The following is a 21,893-nucleotide window of genomic DNA, read 5'->3' as shown; positions in this document are numbered from 1 at the left end:
AAACTTTTTTCACGACTTTAATCTGTATTTTTTACCAAAAATACAAATGGCCAATTGGCCATTTGTAAAATATATATTAAAAATATTTTTTTGTTATATTAGTTTGGGAGTCGTGGATTAGTGGCTAGTGCCCTACACTATGAACCCAGTTCACCTCGGCTCCATTTCAAACAAAAATAAAATTGGAAGTGAGTGTTGTCTCAACCGGTCCCCAATGTTCACCAACCTGCACTGATCAGTTGGGTGCAGTATGGCCAAACAACCCCATGACTGACAAGGACATGGGGGAGGCTTTCATCTAGCAGTGGATTGACACGAAGGACGATACATTCTGAAAAATATTGTGTAAGTATTGAAGTGTATGGCGCTTTCATGTGCTTCCTTTCAGTCATTATCAGCTACGCCTAAAACAGTGAAACAATAGTTAAATATAGCACTATGTTATTTCACCATAGTTTATCAAGTGGGTGCAATTAGTAAAAAGGTAGGTTACATTTCCCTACAGTACTCGTGAGTGTCAAATGACGGTGCTTCGTAATTTCTGAATTAATGGACAATGCGGTTTTTTTTACTTCTTGCTTTCACTTCTTTAGCCATGGAAATAACGAGACTAATACTCGTGTTGATGTAGGCACCTAATCGAGCCACTTTCCACGTGCAAATGTTTTTCAAAAAGGTCAAACGAGAAAATTAAATGCGCATATTTTAGGAGAGAGAGAGAGAGAGAAAGAAAATACATGTAGCTACCTTTTGAAATTTAATTAACTCACATTTGACGGGGGGGGCGGGAGGAAAAAGTCTATGTATGTACAACAAAGACACTGCTCTAATCCCTTTTTTGCCACGAAAAAAATTCGTGCATTTGCGTTCCATTTGCCGTACAACCCCGGAAGCAAGTAACCCGACCATTGTTTTCCTATTTTGCTCCCCCGTGTCTTATTTGCATTAATTTATACTCATCGACGCATCTCAGTTGCATAATAAACCACCTTGCTATCTACACTACCACGGTTTCTTTGGAGGCGGGGGGGGGTGATGCGATTTAGTTGTCCCACAGCCCCCTTGCATTTCATGTAATCTCTATTGACGGGGCACTCACTCACAAAAGCTACAGCACCATCAAAGAAAACAAATTATCACACTCTGCCACTGGGGACGTGGGTTTGAAGAGCTTAACAAAATATTCGCGAGAAAACAATGCGTTTTTGCTAAACATCAGCAATTACTCGCGTAAACGTATGCACAGTGCAACTAGCCCCCAAATCACACATTATTACATTAAATTGCAATTCGTAATTATTCAGCGTTTTCTAAGCGTTGACCATTTGTCAAGTTAAGTTTGGCCCATGCTCTCGAGGTATTTGGGGATTGTAATCCTGTATAATACGGCGAGAAGAGCCGGAGACACCTTAAACGCAGCACATTATTTATCCAAACCATCACGATTGTTTTCCGATAACGCAACCTCACTTACCCACAAGAATACCGCATATAGAAGTAACGCAAACCACACGGACACGTATATTTCATCGATCACAATTGTTTAGCTATTTGGGAAGACAAACAAAGTCGAGGTTATTTTTGTTCGCTCCCAAGTGATGGGGGAGAGCGGCGGGGGGGGGTCGATATGCAGAGCAGCACCGCCGCGGCCAATTTGCACTGCCCCCCCCCCCCCTTGAGGTGCACTGCGAAGCCAGGTAGCGTATACACGGCTCCATTCATTTTCTAAAGTTAACGACGGCAATATGATTACACCAAGAACACATACTGTATTATAAATTACGGTTTGCGGAGCATCGGCTGCACAATTGACGTTGTAATAAACACGGAGTTGCTCATTGAACGAGGTTTGTAAGTGCTTTGGGAGAAGCGTATAGGAGGGAATGTGCACTGATTCGCAGTGAAAGCGTTTCTCGTAACATTTTGTGCAGCTTTGGAAAACACGTGCGCCTTTTTATGTTACTGCGGCTTTAGCGGAACACATTTTGACAATTCCTTTCCAATTTTCAGCACTGCGCTGGCGTATATACGGCAGTACACATGTTGCAGTCCAGCCTACACAAGTTGTCATATGGTACGGTACTGTGTATGCTCTACAATAATTGTACCCTTAGTAAATATACAATATGACCGCTACCACTGTTAGAGTACATTGCACTTATTTGTGCATTTAAACGTGGACAGAATGTGATACACAGTGCATTGAAGGATAATGTAAAACAACTTTATATTCGCATATTTGACATTTCTACCTAACTTCCAAATATACGGTGTATTGCATATATGTGCGTACGGTATTTGCGCATACCGTACATCTTATACGGAGCTGCCCATTTGCACACACCGCAGAGCAGTATTGTGCGCGTTACACTAACCAGTACGTGTACATTTGTACACTACGCATGCACGAGCACACTTCGTGATTTGGGCCAGGAATCTCAAGGCAGGATCCTCTTCGCTAAAAGTCTTTAACACAAAAAAATATTCAACGAGTACGCACCGCGTCAACTACAACAACAGCGTGAAGGAATGGTCTGCTTTTGAGGACTCCACATCAACAGCGTTACACCATACAATGCCGTATGACCCCCCTCCTCCCCCCGCTACGTCGCAATCGCTGGGAGCTGTAGCGCCGGCCCTTGTCTACCTGTGCTGCACCACCACTCTCCGGCGCTCACCTGTACGCGTTTGGGGGGAGGGGGGCGAAGGGCGTTCGGAGTGAGGGACTAGGCGATGCCTTCTTAGTGTAGAACACCTGCGACTTTGGGGAGGAGGGGGCGGTCAGAGGTGGGGACAGGTGGAGGGCTAAATAGACGGCAGGTGTCACGGGGACCCCGGTTAGTCCACCTGCATTGCCACGAAACCACTCCCCCATCGGTGCAGCGCTCGACGCCGGGAAGACGTTGTCATCTTAACTCTCTGCGGTCCTTAGACGCTTGGCCAATGTTCACGTGTTCAGTCGCATCCGTGCCGCGCCTCGCCCCACGCTTAGCAAGTACATTGTAACTAATGCCTTTACGACAATACACAGGACAGGCCACGCGCGCAGACGGAGCGGTGGTGAGTGTGTGTTGTACTCACAAGGAGAGTTTGTTACAACAGCGTGTGCCGAGAGGTCGCGGTGGATCTCCCGGAGTGGCTGGCAGGCCGCGTCTCGACTACATGTTTGGCACGCATGGCCTGACAGCAGCAGCCATAGCAGCAGGAGCAGCAGCAGCTGCTGCAGGCGGAGTTTGCGAGCGGAGCGACCGATCCCTGATCCCAGGAGTAGCGACTCAGCCCCTAGGGCAGCCCCCGGCGCCCGCAGGGCGCCCCCAACCCCCCAGCCACGTGGGGCGGGACGATTTCGAATTCCCCCTTCCACGGGGTTTGCCCTTTTAGAGGAAACCACACGGAAAAAAATGTTAAACAATCGCTATCGAAACTATGTTTGCCGTTATGACGCATGCATGGACAGGGTGTCGTGTTGCGAACAGTAAACTGCAGTTTTGTTTTATATATATTTGTTCTTAATATCGATCCGGAATTCTCAATGAAAGGAGTGAGAAAGATTGGTTTGTTGAAGCTACTACACGAAACTTACTGTAAGATCTCCGGACCGTTTCAGCGACTCGGGTCACTCATTTTTACTGAAACATAATTGTACTAAGACTGGCACTGGATTTTAACTGAAATGTTAAATTAAGCTAACGTTTCGGGCAAGTACAATTTGATTTGATGTCAAAAGATGTGGGATGAGGACCTTGATTGGTCGTTAGCACTGGTTTCGTTTTAGTTGTAAGTCCAAAATCGTGCTATAATTGTGTGTTGCCTCTTTCGTAACGAGTCGCCTTTTCGGTCAAATATTGATCGTTTTATAAACGTTTTCTAAAACTGTTACTCATATTCTCCACAACGGCTCAATTGAGCATTATTGTAGGAGTGTCTATTATCTGTAAAGTGTTGGGCTAGCTTTATGGAGTAAGGCTATTTAGTAGCCGTATGTTTCCAAGGACTGCACGTTAATGCATGGTTACTTTAATCACTGTGCCTTTTACCCCCAGTAACAGCTCATAAGGTATGTTTTACTTCGAATAAAGTTCAAGGTGTACCGAAAAGGCAGCTGACCTGCACTTGTTCTCTAATTGATGTCTTGACTTCTGCGCCCTCTACTGGACTTGTCCACCCTAAACTAAAAACTAAACTTTTTATTTTATTTTACCAGGTAAGGCCAACTGACATATAAAGCTCTTTTCAGAAGCGACCTGGCCACAAATGATAGCCCAATGAAGTGGCTTATCATGTGGCAATATATTGCAGCCAAATACGCTAAACGCACGTTGATTCGAAATTGGAGGGAAAAACAGCAGCCTTCAGGGTCGGGATCGAACCCACGACTAATCTGTATACCAAGAGAGGTAGCTCACATCTTGCCACCGCGGTGCCTGAACAACGACTAAACCTGACTCCTTTGCGTTGCTGCATTGGCACTCGACCGTGACCCATCTTAAATGTACCCATGGTGATACTGCGGCATTCGTGTATGCATTTCAGCATAACATCACATCCCAGTATAGCACAATAAAGGCTGGGTTTGTTATACTGTACTAATGTACATACTGAGCGCCATGGGCAATCAACTGCTGTATGATGGTCTTAATCCCACGCCGTGTCGATCAGGGCTTCACAGCGCTGGTGAGTGCGGGTTGCCGGGTGAATAGCACCAGTGCGTTAATCACTGTGCCACCGCTCCTCCTCGGGGCTTGATGTAATGAGGCTTAACTACCGTGTGCATTCATTGTTACCGTCATGTACCCCGCACTCGGCCTTGTGTTCCCACGTGGATGTGGGGGTTTTTAAGAGGAGGAGTTGGTGGTGATGTATTTGTGTTTTCCAGCCCCGGGTGTTGCAGACTACGAGATTTACCCATGAGATGCTCTTTAACTGGCGGCGAGTAGCTGCCACGGGCAGTGTGTCACCACTTGGAACGCTTTCAAAGGAGTGACTTCCTGGGGTAACCCAGTGTATCAATTTTAAATAAACTTACGGGAAATATATGGTATGGCATTTCTTAACATCTATATATATAATAATAAAAACAGCAAATATCAAGCCATAGAAATGCCCCGTATTTGCATAACAATTGACGTCGCATATCTGGTAAAGTAGATCCCTCCTTCTTCCACTTAAATAATCAATTAGACCTCAACACATTCGTCAATAGCACTGCCACAAAAAGGATATACGTCGGTCGGCATGGTATTCTCGAGGTTAAAAGGAAGTAAGACCCCCCCCCCACCGTGTGTCTCGTGTCAAGTCACAAATCTGGTCACACACACAATGGATTGTTATTAGACGCCCACCCGACATTTCAAACTTATGGCGGGACCCCGGGGTCCCATAAGCCCCCGCGGCTCTCGTATAAACATATAATGTAAACAAAAACTTTGCTCTTTTTCACCAATGGGTTTGAAGGATGGTGACAAGGGTTGTCTTGTTAAACTATGCCTTTATAACTGAAAACTACTTACCTGCAGTACCTCTATTTAAATACACTATCGAAAAAAATCTTAACACTCCTCTGTCAATCATCGTGTTTCTCAGTGTGGATCTGTGAACACACTTTGTAAACAGTACATGAAATAGTACACGTTTTCAATGCGCTGTTCATATTGTAACAAGCGTTTATACCAATGTTACTCTACAGAGTAGTGGGTCGCAGCTCCTCTTATCCGCATTGATACGAGAGGTATGTGGGGACTATGGCTTAACCGCAAAAAAAAACCTATCTGCACAGATGCATACGGACAAGAGAAGTATTATCAAAAAGGAGGAATTAACGGTGTAACGCATCTCGTGTGATAAATATCTGTAGGTAATAGGATTGTCATCGATTGAGCCTGGCTGCAGACATTCGTAGGTCACAAATAATAATGAAGATAAGAGAGTAGTTTCACCAGAGGTGTGGACTCGAGTCATGTGACTTGGACTCGAGTCAGACTCGAGTCATGAATTTGATGACTTGCGACTCGACTTGGACTTGCATAACAATGACTTTGTCCCACCTATGAGATGTGGACACGAGTCATGTGACTTGGACTCGAGTCAGACTCGAGTCATGAATTTGATGACTTGCGACTCGACTTGGACTTGCATAACAATGACTTTGTCCCACCTCTGAGTTTCACTGTATTATTTATACCGTTATGACACATAAAGGACTTAAGTCGTGTAGGCAGTTTGAGCAGCTTTGGATAAGACTTATGACCCTGCCCATACCCGAGCATGGAGAGCATTCGCTTGTTCAGCTCTTCTGCGCATTCGTCCTCGCTGCGCTTGGACGACACGACAACAGAATGATCTGCGCCAGGTGGGTCGCGGCGTTTATGTGCGCGGTGGGACGGAGTCGGCAAATTAATTAATTAATTACGATTTTGACTTCCGTTTATTCGGGACACCAGGGTCCCGCCATGAGGTTAATTTTCTGTAAAATACAGGGGGCGGGGAAAGGGGGTATAGTGTATCTTATAATCAAAATAATACTGTAATTGGCAACTTGTGAGGAAATGGTCCTTCATTGCACCACTGCTATGAATTCGCCCAAAAAGTGCCTGTTATTATTACATATGCAGTCATGTTTTATTTTTCCTCTGAAGGCAAAGTTATTGATGAATGTGTTGCGTTTTTTTTATTTTGTGCTTATGCACCACTGCTTACCGAGAACTATCACGTTTGGTTTTTAAATATCAGTGTTGGACAAAAAGGATTTACCCGTTTTGTAACAGGTTTACATTCGTTGTTGTTATTATTAAAGCACTCCGTTCATCATAGGAACCCCTTTATTATATGTAGCACATTTTAGTTAGGGCACATGGTTAATCCAACAGTGGGAATTTAATCAATGAATAGGGCTGCAATCTGTAATCTGCTTTTGTAGACTTTATAAAACATTAACTGCTTATGTAGGACTGTTTCGTCTACAGTGTCTGCCAGCTGGATCTTCAAGTACAAAACAATAGTTATTTTCTGCAGTTACTGATTTACACTGTTGGTAAATGAAATATTCATACAACCATAATGTAAAATATAAAATAAAAGTGAAAAGTGACAAACAAGCAAGTTTGGGATTACATTGAGGCAGAAAGAGTAACACATGGGTTAGATAATATATTTGGGTTAATGACATAGTTCAAACTGATAGGAAAATTGGGCTTGGGCAGGACATGTAACTAGAAAGGGTTATGGGCAATGGTCAAGAATAATAATAGCGTGGCAGACAAGGAATTTAATATGTCCAAGAGTACGTCCACTGAGGAAATGGAGCGATGAAATTAGTTTATATGCAGATGGTAGGTGGATTTTTACATTATGGATTGTTACATCCTGAAAGGTGGAGATGGATTGGCCATGCGGATGATGATGATGAATTATAATTAAGGTCTTTGCACCCAGGCACACCTAGAGTATGGATTTTGAAGCTGCCGATTCATTTTGACTTTTGTAAGCACGCATGGCATGACACTGACACACATGCACAGTAATGTTTAGTTTCCATTGGCCAATTAGTTGTTCCCCTAAGCTACTGTAACATTAATTTTCCTTGTGCCCTACAGTATAATACTTTGTAAATTGAGGGTAGATCGCCACTTATTGTGTGAGTCATATATGTTGCTGAATTCCAAATTTGTGCATTGCAAAGCTATGCAAGCATTCGCACCTCAGATTAGCGTGGTTAAGGATACGTACGGTGCAGAAGAAGTTTAACATACATACATTTAAACATAGTACTGTACCACTATGAAAAAGGCTTTACCCTTTATGGCAAAATACAGGTGTTAAGATATTAAAACTACCAAATAGACACATATTACAAGGCATCAAATCTGTGGTAAAGCATGCAAATATATATGCTTCAATAATGTATATATTTGTCCTTGAAACTGATTGTTTCAATGCCTACACCAGAGACAGCCTCCTCTATGGCTTTGTCTCATTGGTGTTGTAGAGCAAAGGCCGTCAAAAGGTGAACAGCACAAGGACGATGCAAACGCCGAAGCATTAATAGCGCGGGCTGAGCAGTTATATCTATGAAAGAATAAAGCTTTTTTAAAACATCTTAATACTGTAAAAAGCGTCCCATATATATAGCACCATCACTTAGATCCAGCAACTATTTGATTAACACAATTCCATCAATTCTACTACGAATAGAGTATAATCCTATGGAAAAACCTCCTGCAGTCACACGGCCTGAATGCCAGTTAATACAACAGATGGAAACAGCAATAATGGAAACCACAAAACAGTTATAACATAATTATTGAGCATATAAAACCAACTAAGATCACATATGGGTGCATCGTGTGATCACTGATGTTTCACTAAAGATAAACCTGGGTTCTGGGAATTCGGCCACCTTATAGCACGATCACATGCAACAATGGTATGTGTCTTGGTCACGTCGATTTTTGTAATCTAATGAAACACGTCATCTTTTTATGAGGCTTTATTAAACTTAATTGCAGTATGAGAATACACTTTCTTATAACAGTCTGCATTTTCAAATCATCAAAACGTTCAGTTGTGATATGCATCCATTCCCTCCTCTGCAGCAACTGATCTAATGTGTAATATGGTGGAACTGTCCTCAGAACCGGATAGATGCTAATATGTTCCAATCTTTACTTCAATTTCGACACCCATATGACTGAGCAAAAATTTAACACATACCCACCTTAACATATAACGTAGTGCCCTGCTTTACAAGTTATTTGTGCTCAATAACAATTCCTGTTCATTTTCGTGAAGTGTGAACTGCACCTCAACGTTTTTAGGAAAAATATATTTGTATATATAATATTTAGCAGCAATTGCAGAGTACATGCCACATAACGATAGCAATTAATCAATGTATTCACCTTGTCAGGGAAGATAACGTAAAATGAGAATGCTCTGTTGGACGTATGGGTATACAATAATGTATTAAGTACACATTGGCACACTCTTTGTAGTTTAATTGTGAAGGCTCATAAAGATCAAGGATTGAGACGTAGCTTAAAATATCAACACATTAATCAACTCAATCTGTTAAAATTTCATCAGCTTTATAAATTATACTAATCAGACACCAGTCAAAATTATGGGCTCGTTGCAAAAGTATCTTTAATCGCATATAGGCTTTTGTTTAACGAACAATTAGCATGCCCTAAAATAGGTTTATTGCAGTGAGGTTATACGGAAATATATATTTTTTAGTTTAATTAAAGCGAATAATTAAAGCATTAGTTTTAAAGCTGATTTAACACTGGCTGCTCACTTGGTTATGAAGGGAAGGTGTGGCATTTTAAGACATTGAGAACAAAATATTTCATGATTTTATGTGAACCTTTTACAGGTCAAAAGAGAATCAGTTTGCCATTTTGGCTTTCGCGACCAATATCATCCATAATACAGTTTTTTTGGCTAGATCGTGTAAATTTGTGTCGTTAAAGCTGTCACCACCTGACACAGCCAATTAGTAAGTTTCGACACATAAACAGAACATGCCAATTAATTACTAGTGTAATGACAAGGTGACACTTGCTGGCCTGTAAAGGTAATTACGGTTATAGCTGCATTACATAATGCCTTATTATGAAGGGGCATATCTGCGGTAAGGGTCAAGGGCGGAGTCAGTCGAGAAGCTCCGAGAACCAGCCCGAAGGGTCTAGAAGGTTCTAGAAAGGGGGCGTGGCCAGAGGTGGAGCTTGGCCACTCCAGGCAGATATAAGGAGCACCGAACCAGAGCTTCGGGGCTGTAAGTGTGGGGTCTGGGTCCTGGTTGCGTCGCTGCCGCTGTCATCTCTTTATCTTCGACCACGTGGCTGTTCTTCTTCAAGACCAGCTCCGTCGCCGCCGCTAAGCTCGTCAACCAGCCAGCGTAGCGCAGGAATAGAGATGGGCTGTGTGTTTGGACAGCCTAGGTGTAGCCTCTTTACGAAGTGTATCGCTCTGTGTGTTCTTAATAAATAAGACGCCTTCTACTAGACGTGTGTTGGAAGTCGCTCACTACACTAGTACAGCACACCGGTGTGTTGGAGAGCAAATCCACAACATTTACAATTGAGTACGATGTTTCACCAGTAATTACAACTCGCATCATCACAGGGTTTTAGTGTGCCTGAAGCTGTTGCTTCAAAAAACGAGAATGTTACGTCTAGATTTTAAGCTTTCGTGACTGCAGGAATCCATACTTTTTGGTTCTTTCGGTAAAGTCACGTAGGTATAAATATAAAATAAATCACTAACCAAAGAGTATAGAATGTTATGTATTGTGGGTTTTAATAAGCTACAGTGTGATTTGAACCAACGTTTAATTAATAAGTCAGTGTGTAACTCTGTTTAGTGGAAGTTGTGTTTGCTTTGCGAGCCGTGTGCAGTGCCTCAAAACATTTTTATACTTACCACTTACTACATTTTAAGTAAAAAAGTAAAATTTTGAAGACATTGAGGCAACTGCAATACAGTGCTCAAGTTACTGTGTTTCAGATATTTGATGACAAAAATGCACGCTTTTATTTGAGAACCGCTGTCTTCTTCTATAATCGCTGATATTGGGCATAAATTCGCATGGGTATAGAGGGACGTGTAAGCCTGGCAGAGGACTCCAACTGTACACTGATTATATTTCTCATTTTGAAATGTAATTCAAGGGAAGTTGCAAGACAAAAAAACGTCGACATAATGTTTTTGAATGAGTAAATACAACAACGTAATGCTCTCTCCGAAATTCAGTGAATAGACCACAAGCCCAAAAAAACTGTAATACAGTAAATTACATCAAATATATGATTGCATTTTTTGGCTTGCTAGATCATTTTTGGATCGGGACGACACCAATGATAACCTTATTGACCTTATTCAACGAATTAATCTACCTTAAAACTTCCCAATCCATGACACTACTCCCACTCTGCGTTTGGCCGTTGACGCTCCCTATGGGAGTCATCACTGCAACTTGAACATTGCAACCTGGACATTCACTCAAATCTGTCCCCCCCCCCCACCGATATCTGGAGAGACCATTACTGGCCTGTATTCATCCAAAAGGTCCTCTTTAACAAATATGCCAATTCTCTAACTCCCTCCCATCAGCTCAGAAGTGCCTTCATATTCCTACCAAAAAAAATGTATTTGCTAAAAACTTTGTTTGGTAACAAAATATTTCCGAGTGTACTCCTCTACGTTTCTGGAATACCATTGCTGCTCATCTTCAGATTTGTCCCCCTTTCTTCACTCTCCCCTCTTTAGTTTCTTATTAGACCAAAACAGAGCTTACGTGCACATGTACCTAACTTTCTAATGGAACCTCTTGCTCTCATGTTATATTTGCACAGTGTTTTTGTAATTGCGTTGTGTTTCATTCATGCCCGTTCAATACCTTATTTGTTAGTTGTGAAATATTACTTCTCCCCAAAATTGATGTTTCAGTCTTTGTTTTGTTGTTGCTGTGCTCACTCACCACGGATTTCCCTTGCAGAGTAGCCGGGGAAATGGCTGAATGAGACCATCCGTGTAACAAATCAAATACACTAAAACTCAATGTGATCTTGAACATTTAGTCTCAATAAGATGGGATGCTTTGTTAAGGCCCTTAGCATTCCTACCGGGCGGCAGTAGAATTTTAACTGTCAAGTTCTTGCAAAGTAACCGGTAAGTGTGCTCACTATCAAGCTATCCAGCTGCACTATGCATATATAGTCGTGCTACATTCTATAAAAAAGGAAACATTAAAAAAATTGGTATGACTATATTCCTATTTCTACATATGTTAAATATAAATAAATAACATCTGGTAATGCGTTCTTCTGACCACCTACATCAGAAAGGTTAAACATTCATTTGCGACTTTAGTGAAGACCCATGCAGCCAGAAGCGTGTAGGCAGGCGGTATAAATATAGAGAGGTTATTACATTCTTAACGGGATTAGCAAACAGCATGTAAATGGGCTCCTGTCAATATCTGATATGACGCTAGCTGGCACTTACAGTGCTTTTTAAATAAACGCCACCCCGCATTAATGAAGAAACCCACACGAAAGAAGAAAAAAATATAATGTAGAATAATAGTATAACATGCATTATAGATTGTGTTCCTGGGGGTATTTTGGAATAGTTGAAAATGTTTTATTTTCCATCTCCAATTTCATTTTTACGTGTGGTAAAAGAATCCAAATATAGTGTTTAGTTGCATTTGAAATAGCGTTATGAATTATACATGTGAAAAAGCAAATGCAATTAATTATACTCATTTAGTCTAATCCAGCTATGATGATCTCACAATTGTTAATATACTATACATCGTGTGCTGAGGTAGGGAGAAGAGAATATTCCTGATTTCACAGTGAAAATCAAACATTCCAAAGCCATTGACATATAAGGCAAACGTAGATTGCAAGACTATGGTAATAAAATACAAATCAGAAGAGGAGTTGTGCAGGAAGATATTCCCTCTCCAAGATTTATTTTACAGGAATATTTAAAGATAACTGCCAAATATTTGTTTGGAGAAATAAAGGCTTAAAAGTAGATATAAGTTTTGCGCAGCCTATATTCTGATTCAAAATATATTTTTGGGTTAGGCCAAGTAATGATCTGACCAAATCTGTGTTGTTATGAACCCTCCCCCACCTGGCAGAGCTAAAACAATTTAATTGCCATGTGTTCAGACGTTTAATGTGTCACTTGTTTCAGCTCACCAGTAAGTTGAAGAACAATCCTCACAACCAAATATAGAAATTATATATGTCTAGTTTGAAACTACATGAAACTTTACCAGGACAAGATCCAAGAAGTCTGAAGAGTAATTCGGGAACTCAGAATGGATTCTGACTTCTTGGATTGTTATTCTGACTAATATTAGTCAATTATGTATTAAATTACTTTGAACAAATACAGTGTTTTCATCAGGTGATGTGTTTTTTTACAGATACCTTTATTCATCTATTGATGTGTGCATTGTATTAAATTATATATATATATATATAACGTCTAAGTTGTTACGTATGTGCCCCGACATTTAGCATATTACGGCAATTAGGAGTTAAACTTCAGCATACCAATTTTCCAAGTAATAATTGGTCCAGCTTATTTCTGATAAGAATGGTACATTTTCTATATCACTTGGTTTTAATGAAAATGGAATTTAAAAGGTTGCATTATCACAATAATCTATTTCAGGTACATTCACTAATGTGTGCGTTGTACGTGATATGAAATTGCCAAATGTATGCATTCAGCAATGATGCCAAATCCATTTTTGCAATGACCATTTCTTTCTGCTTGAAATCAAATTGAATAAGCAAGCACATTACATACTTTGCAGAGTTAATAAATTAACCTAGCATTGTGATCATGTGCAGAAATTGGGATGGTAGACGGTCTATCTCTCGATGTTCTGTAACTATGTACAATCAAATATTATATGGGTCTTTCGGTAAAGCCACGTAGATAGATCAAATAATAAAAAATAAAAAGAATAACAATATCACGACGTTTCGATTGCAACACAAGCAATCGTTATCAGGTGAGAAATATCGCAGGAGAGCTGCTAAGAATATATGGTGGGAGTGCTGCTAAGGTAAGGAGTTATAAAGGTTTGGGACGGGTGTCGCCCAAGGGTCAGTGGGAGGTGCTAGAGATTAAATTTGCATGTAAATGTAAGATCGGGTAAATCTTGACAAACGAAGCTGTGGGGATGGCCATTGTATTGTGAGAGATTAGCATGTCAATGTAAGAGATTTGCATGTAAATGTAAGCTCGGAGAGAGCTCGGCAAGAGCATAGCCACATGGAGGTGGACAAGGATGGTAAGCCGCCGTTTAATAATATAGCTAACGGTGGCTGTGTTAGTGAATGTGACTCAGAGAGTCGAAAATAACTGCTAACATAGGTAGGTAGGGAGGGAACATCACAGCCTGTTATGACCTAAACTGGTTAATAACGTCCTTCCAAGGATTGCTCAGTTTGTACCCATCTTCTCGGTTGAAATTGTGTCTGTGTTTATATATCTGGAAGGCTTCATGAACGAATCTTTGCTGATAGCCAGTGGGCTTGCAGAGTACCATCGTCTTGGCAAAATCAATTTAATGTGTGCCCACAGCGTTAAAACAATGATCAGCCACGGCTGAGGTATTGGTCCTACCGTCTTTCACATCTTCCTTGTGTTCACGAACACGGTCCGAGACATGTCGCTTAGTTTCCCCAATGTAACAGCTGTCGCAGACACAGCTTAGTTTGTAGACACCGGGGTATTGCATGTCAGGGATCACATCCTTCACAGATGGGATCAAATCACGAATTTTATGTACTGTGTTGAATCGTACCTGGATCTTGTATTTGCCCATTATTTTGAGTCATTTCCTATATTCAATATTGTTTTCCTTAATAATAATAGCAAACATCATGCCAATTATATAACCAAGGCACACATTTCTTTTTCAGGAAGGATCGGCATTCGAATGTTTGGTCATTTCCACAAATAAGTGTTGGAAAACACCAAACCAAAGGACTTGGAGAAACACAAAGTGTAACACTAAGCACTGCCACTGGTTACCTCTCAGTGTATTTTTGGCCCCTAATAAACATGTAAAATCTGATTCCTGATCAAAAGGAATGTTCTAAGCCGCTATACCAGGTAAATTCAGCTTTTGTATAATTGTTCTCGACCTCAATGTATTTTGTGGTTCGCCTCACTCACAATGCACTATCCGTTACTATGATAGTTGATGCATTGTATACATTGGTGATAAGCACTATTCAATTGGCTCTCTGAGGCATTTCTATCTTGTTATTACAGTTAGTCTAAAACAAGCTACGTGTTGTTAAATATATTTTAGTTTCCTGTAATGAGCTTTCACTCAGTGTACCTCATTCTTCTCTGCTGCCGCTGTCATCTGGAACATCCTACCCCATCATCGCTGCTATCGACTACACTCTGTTCCTGTTCAAGTCCAGGATGGAGACTTTATATTGTTCCTCTGCATATAACGTACTGCTTCTATAAATTAAATATGCCTCCTGCTTTTGCACAGCGTCTTGAGATGCAACCACATTCAAACACTAGGAAATGTGTATAACCTGCATGCTATTGAAAATGCTAAATAATACTTGTTGGAGTAGGTTACTACACGAGCAAATATAGCATTACAGAAAATAAAGCGTTCAGTAAAGTATTACAATTGTATATACACCCTTCCTCTCACATTTTTACAAAGTTTTTCCTGTCCTATGACAGACATTTCTAATGTCTGTTTTTTTCTTCATAATCATCTTCTTTAATTACTAGTACCAGAATATCCTTGATCCTCAATTTTGTGTTTGGGCTTCAACTTGTTGGGTATTTTTGTTTTCTTCAATTGGCCCGCCATAATTACAGAGCCAAGTTCCACAGAACAAGTAGTTCTCATCACTTTCCCCTAGGAAGCCACCTTGTGCAATAACATTGCTCAATTACCTTTGTGCAATTCTTTCAGTAGAGCCTCATTTAGTTCCGTTATCATTCCAAAACATGTCGAGTATCATTCTCAAACAAGTCTGTTTGAACGAGTACATTCCACTTGAGTCTACCTTTGTCACCCACTCATTGTTCACACTTGGCAGCCACACGTAAAAATACGCAAAGCTGCCACTTTCATCTCAGTGTGACTATTCACGCATCATTCTTTATAAATATTGTCTATCTTTGGCATGTGATTTTGTAATATTGCCATCCGTTTATTGATGACTCGAAAGCTGTCAGTATTTTCATTCCTGCTTTTTGCCAGAGAAAATTAAACGAATCTATTTTATTTGAACTTAGAAAGCTCTATTTCAAAAGTGACCTGGCCACACATAATAGATCTATTTCAGAAGCGACCTGGCCATATCTAATATGTAAGAATTTATAGTCGGAGCCAAATAATCTAAGCACATGTTTCTAAGAGTGGAAGGAAAAATCGGAGGACCCGGAGAAAAAAATCCACTCAGCCATGGGGAGAGAGAACACGCACCCTTTGCATATGTATGCATTTTGAAGTTCTTTCACACCGTATGTAGCCAAGCGCACTATTTCTATGTGTGGGAAATATATAGACATTGTTCGGGTCGTAATGAAGCCCGCGACAACTTGCATCCCAGGCGAGGGAGACGACATCTCTCCACCGTGGTGCCCAAAACGGATTTATCTGAGCACATTTAACTGTCCGTCTTTTAATGAAAAATGTAACAATGTCATCTGATTATTTTGTTTGCTTATCCATGGCAAAACAAGACTCAGTATAATTAAAGCATTCGTTTTACATGAAGATTATGTTAAATGTAAGTGTGTTCATTGCTTGGGTTCGATAACCTTAAGTGTTGTTGGTGAATAAGATTACGTTTAACTGCTTGGAAGTTAGACACACTTTGCGGTCATAATTTGTGCCCAAGTATTTTTTGTTAGAATCTTTTTTTTATAGACACGAAATGATCACTGCAACACCTAGAAAGCACTTACATTCAAGTGAAAATACATGTCGCAGAAATATTCTAGTGCAAATGACAAGACCTCGTACTACCCTGTATATTCAAGTTGTGGTTTGAGTTGTTGGCACATGTGATATGCCATGTCAAGATAGATTTGATCACTACGATGCCAATTTTGTAACTTTTAAAATACACGATAATAAAGTGTTACTCATTGCAATTTGAACTGTACAGGGTCTACATAGGGCTGTGCTTATACTCAAAGAAATGTAACTAAAATCTCAAAACTGGACTCTTGTCATTTAGCATTTATTATCGTGTTAAATAGGCATAATAATATGCTCTGTTGACAATCAATGCATGTTACATTGTGAGGAAAATATCTACGTAACACGATTGTCATGAAAAAAAATTGTTACCAGACATAGATATGTCGGGTTTAGTCATTGTCTATATTCAATATTTATTTCCTTAATAATAGTAAAAAAATCATGCCAATTATATAACCAAGACACACATTTCTTTTTCCGTTAGGACCCGCATTCGGATGTTTGATAATTTCTACAAACAATTGTTTGAAAACACCAAACCAAATTACTCGGAGAAACACAAAGTGTAACACTCAGCACTGCCATCTACTGGTTACCTTTCAGTGTCTTTTTGGACCCCTATTAACACGTAATATCTGATTCCTGATCAAAAGGAATATTTAAGCCCCAATACCAGGTAAATCCAGCTTTTGTATATTTTTTTGTCTTCCTCGACGTTTCTTTTGTGGTTCGCTTAACTCTCAATGCAACATCCGTTACTATGCTAGTTAATGCATTGTATAAAGTGGTGATAAACATTGTTAATTTGGCTCTGATGTATTTATTACGTCTTTTTCTATTAGAGTTAGTCTAAAATGAGCTACGGGTTGTTAAATATATTGGGGTTTCCTGTAATTAGCTTTGATATCTCTTTGACTCTGTTAAAGTGCAACTTGAATCGCATAAGCCCCTTTGACTGCTTCCTGTATTGAACATGTGGAGGACAGAGACTTATCTGACACTATAGAGTGTATTAATCAGAATCAAGTCAATTGTGTTCCTTTTTCGACTTCTAATTATTTTTGTAGAATCCTTTTTTTGTGTTCTGGCTGCTAACATAAACATGCCTTCATCATGCTCATTCCTCATTCAAATGCCACACTTATCAATCATCACTGTAAGAGTAAACAATTAACAAAGTAACCATTAGTTAATCAATCAATGGTTTAATTAATGCATTATTTAATAAATTGTTAACCACCACAACAGTAATGTACAGTTATGTGATTGTAAACGTAACGGTAACCAAGCAAAATATCTGTACGTTAACCCAAAATTCCATTGACTGCGAATGTAGAGTGAGATAATTAATTCAGCCGTTTATGGTGATTCGCAGCTTATTATCTTCATTAAATATGATAACTATCAGGTGAAGTGCTAGCTGTAACCACTTTATACCATGCCCACATTCTGCCTAAGCATAAATGAGAATCCTCTCCCCCCCTGCAAAACTCTACACATATGTTACAATCACAATTCGTGCACACAAGATTGAAATATTATCCTTGAAAGAACGTTCGCTTGGTTTTCTTCTGCAAGGGTTCATGTGGGTTCCATTTCTGGCCACGTGACGAAAATCTTTGTGTCTGGAAGTGAAATATTATACTTACGGTGATGACTGGTTCAAAGGTCAAATATTAAGCATTAAACGTAGAGTAAGAATTAGGATAAGAATTGGACACTAGTGACAAGGCGTCTGCTTTACCCTTTATAAGCCAATCTCTTTTCGTGCACCCCCACATTTCTCTCCAGTCCAGTCAGTCCTACTTAAGATTTAAAATGTAACTTGTGGAAATATTTTAATTGATCCTTATTAATGGCACTGTTAACGTAAAATTTATGAAGCAATATCATCACCATCTATCCACTGTTGAATGAAAGCCTCCGATTATACAACCCATCTTGCTTCTGAGCATGAGCTGATTTCGTCCATCTATCTAGTTATTAAGTTTTCCGAAAGGACTCTAATCTGATGTCACTTTCCTGTTTGATTGTTTTGATCCTGGTCTGCCTTTAAGCATCAGATATGCATTCTCTGTTGTATTTTTATTGTATTCCTCCCAAAAAATTACATGTCAAAATTTAAAACAATAATATCCAGTATTCATACAAATATTCTCTTCGATTTGGTTATGCCATTCACTTATTATTTTAGATATGTATAGTGTGATGGGTACCATCGGCATAATATGTTTAAAATAAAAAAATTGAAGTGCACGTATACAGTACATTAATATATTGAAGTACAGTATACAGGTTGTATGTCGTTATCTTTTTAATATTAATATAGTATAATTCTCACCTCTATTAACTTTAAACACTAATTCACAATTGTTATCTTACATGTATGGCACAATTCTGCGCTAAATATGAGTCGGCCTGCCTTTAATTTTTGCAATTAAAGATCATTAATATGTCTTAAATATGCCTGGTTAAGGAATGATTTTAAAAAATGTGTGAATGGTTGAAATTAATTTTAACTCCCGTGACAATGAAATTGCTCATTTATGTAACGTATAAATGAACCCAATTATACACTGTGTAACACATTTTTTTGTTCCTGGGTAGTAAGTGTTATTTCCTAATTGCTTATGCCTCAGAAGTACAGAAAATTGCTGTTTTTCCCACAAACTTTGCTTTTGTGACCAGGACAGTGATATTTTGAAATGTACCTATTTTCAATGAGAAAACGGGCAAATTTGTGTCTTTTCGTTCACATAAAGTCAGAAAAAAAGAACATATGAATCAAAATTAACACGTATTTATACTAAAGTAATACAAAAATGACTACAAAAGATTTAGAAGTGAGTAGATGGAAACGTCACAGCCAGTTATGACTTAAACTGGTTGATGACGTCCTTCCAACGATAACCGTGTTCGTGAGCATAAGGCAGATTTGAAACCCGAGAGGACCAACACTTCAGCCGTGGCTGATCATTGTTTGAATGCAGTTGGCTCACACGAAATTGATTTCTCTGAGACGAAGGTACTTTGCAAGCCCACTGGCTTTCAACAAAGATTCGTTCATGAGGCCATCCATACAGTGATGGAAAAAAGTATTTGATCCCCTGCTGATTTTGTACGTTTGCCCACTGACAAAGAAATGATCAGTCTATACTTTTAATGGTAGGTTTATTTGAACAGTGAGAGACAGAATAACAACAATAAAAATCCAGAAAAACGCATGTGAAAAATGTTATAAATTGATTTGCATTTTAATGAGGGAAATACGTATTTCACCCCCTCTCAATCAGAAAGATTTCTGGCTCCAGGTGTCTTTTATACAGGTAACGAGCTGAGATTAGGAGCACACTCTTAAAGGGAGTGCACCAAAGAGCTCTCCAAGGATGTCAGGGACAATATTGTAGACCTACACAAGGCTGGAATGGGCTACAAGACCATCGCCAAGCAGCTTGGTGAGGAGGTGACAACAGTTGGTGCGATTATTCGCAAATGGAAGAAACACAAAAGAACTGTCAATCTCCCTCGGCCTGGGGCTCCATGCAAGATCTCACCTCGTGGAGTTGCAATGATCATGAGAACGGTGAGGAATCAGCCCAGAACTACACGGGAGAATCTTGTCAATGATCTCAAGGCAGCTGGGACCATAGACACCAAGAAAACAGTTGGTAACATGCTACGCCGTGAAGGACTGAAATCCTGCAGCGCCCGCAAGGTCCCCCTGCTCAAGAAAGCACATATACATGACCGTCTGAAGTTTGCCAATGAACATCTGAATGATTCAGAGGACAACTGGGTGAAAGTGTTGTGGTCAGGTGAGACCAAAATTGAGCTCTTTGGCATCAACTCAACTCGCCATGTTTGGCGGAGGAGGAATGCTGCCTATGACCCCAATAACACCATCCCCACCGTCAAACATGGAGGTGGAAACATTATGCTTTGGGGGTGTTTTTCTGCTAAGGGGACAGGACAACTTCACCGTATCAAAGGGACGATGGACGGGGCCATGTACCGTCAAATCTTGGGTGAGAACCTCCTTCCCTCAGCCAGGGCATTGAAAATGGGTCGTGGATGGGTATTCCAGCATGACAATGACCCAAAACACACGGCCAAGGCAACAAAGGAGTGGCTCAAGAAGAAGCACATTAAGGTCCTGGAGTGGCCTAGCCAGTCTCCAGACCTTAATCCCATAGAAAATCTGTGGAGGGAGCTGAAGGTTCGAGTTGCCAAACGTCAGCCTCGAAATCTTAATGACTTGGAGAAGATCTGCAAAGAGGAGTGGGACAAATCCCTCCTGAGATGTGTGCAAACCTGGTGGCCAACTAGAAGAAACGTCTGACCTTTGTGATTGCCAACAAGGGTTTTGCCACAAAGTACTAAGTCATGTTTTGCAGAGGGGTCAAATACTTAATTCCCTCATTAAAATGCAAATAAATTTATAACATTTTTGACATGCGTTTTTCTGGATTTTGTTGTTGTTATTCTGTCTCTCACTGTTCAAATAAACCTACCATTAAAATTATAGACTGATCATTTCTTTGTCAGTGGGCAAACGTACAAAATCAGCAGGGGATCAAATACTTTTTTCCCTCACTGTATATGCAGACACAGACACAATTTAAACTGAGAGGATGGGTAAAAACTCAGAAATAACATCATCAACCAGTTCAAGTCATAACTGGCTGTGATGTTTCCATTTTGGTACCTTCCGATGTTAGTTTTATTTTACTAAAGATGGGACAAGCAATTCCAGTCCCAGCGGTGTCGCCCCTGCATTGGGCATACTACAAGTTGGTAATTTCTCCACAGCTCATGCGTCTATACTTTTCTTGCTCTCTGATCTTGAGCCCTGTCCACTTCGTTCTGATACCAGGATTCTTGGGCTACGCCCATTTTAAACCTTTAGAACAGCTTGACTTTAGCGGCTTCCCCCCACCCCCTTTTTCCACCTGACGACGATCGCTCGTGTTGCGATCGAAACATCGTAGTTTTTTGTTTATTTTCATTATTTGTTTAACCTATTTACGTGACTTGACTGAAAGACCCAAATAATATGAATTCCTGCAGTCACGAAAGCTTCAAGAAGAGAGCCATGAAGTTTGCTATCCCAATAATTTGGCGGGAACCCACTGACAACTCAAGAAACTGCTATTTCTGCATGGGTGGACCCTTCTCAACGTTGGACTGGCAAGAATGCACCTGCTATTACGTATCCGGACCTTCCTTCATCTATCACCCCAGTGCCACACTGCCATGAGCTCCCCGTACCCACTCCTCCTGAGAGAGAGCAGCCGTCTTTGAAGAGAGCAGCAAGTCAGAGAGCGAGGAAGACATTGTAGATCCAGATGACAATTTCAGAGGTGGAGCTGAGGAGATAAACCCA

The sequence above is a fragment of the Lampetra planeri genome, chromosome 1 (assembly GCF_965212315.1).
Source record: "Lampetra planeri chromosome 1, kcLamPlan1.2.h2, whole genome shotgun sequence".
NCBI lineage: Eukaryota > Metazoa > Chordata > Hyperoartia > Petromyzontiformes > Petromyzontidae > Lampetra > Lampetra planeri.
Note: the sequence above shows the minus strand (reverse complement) of the source record.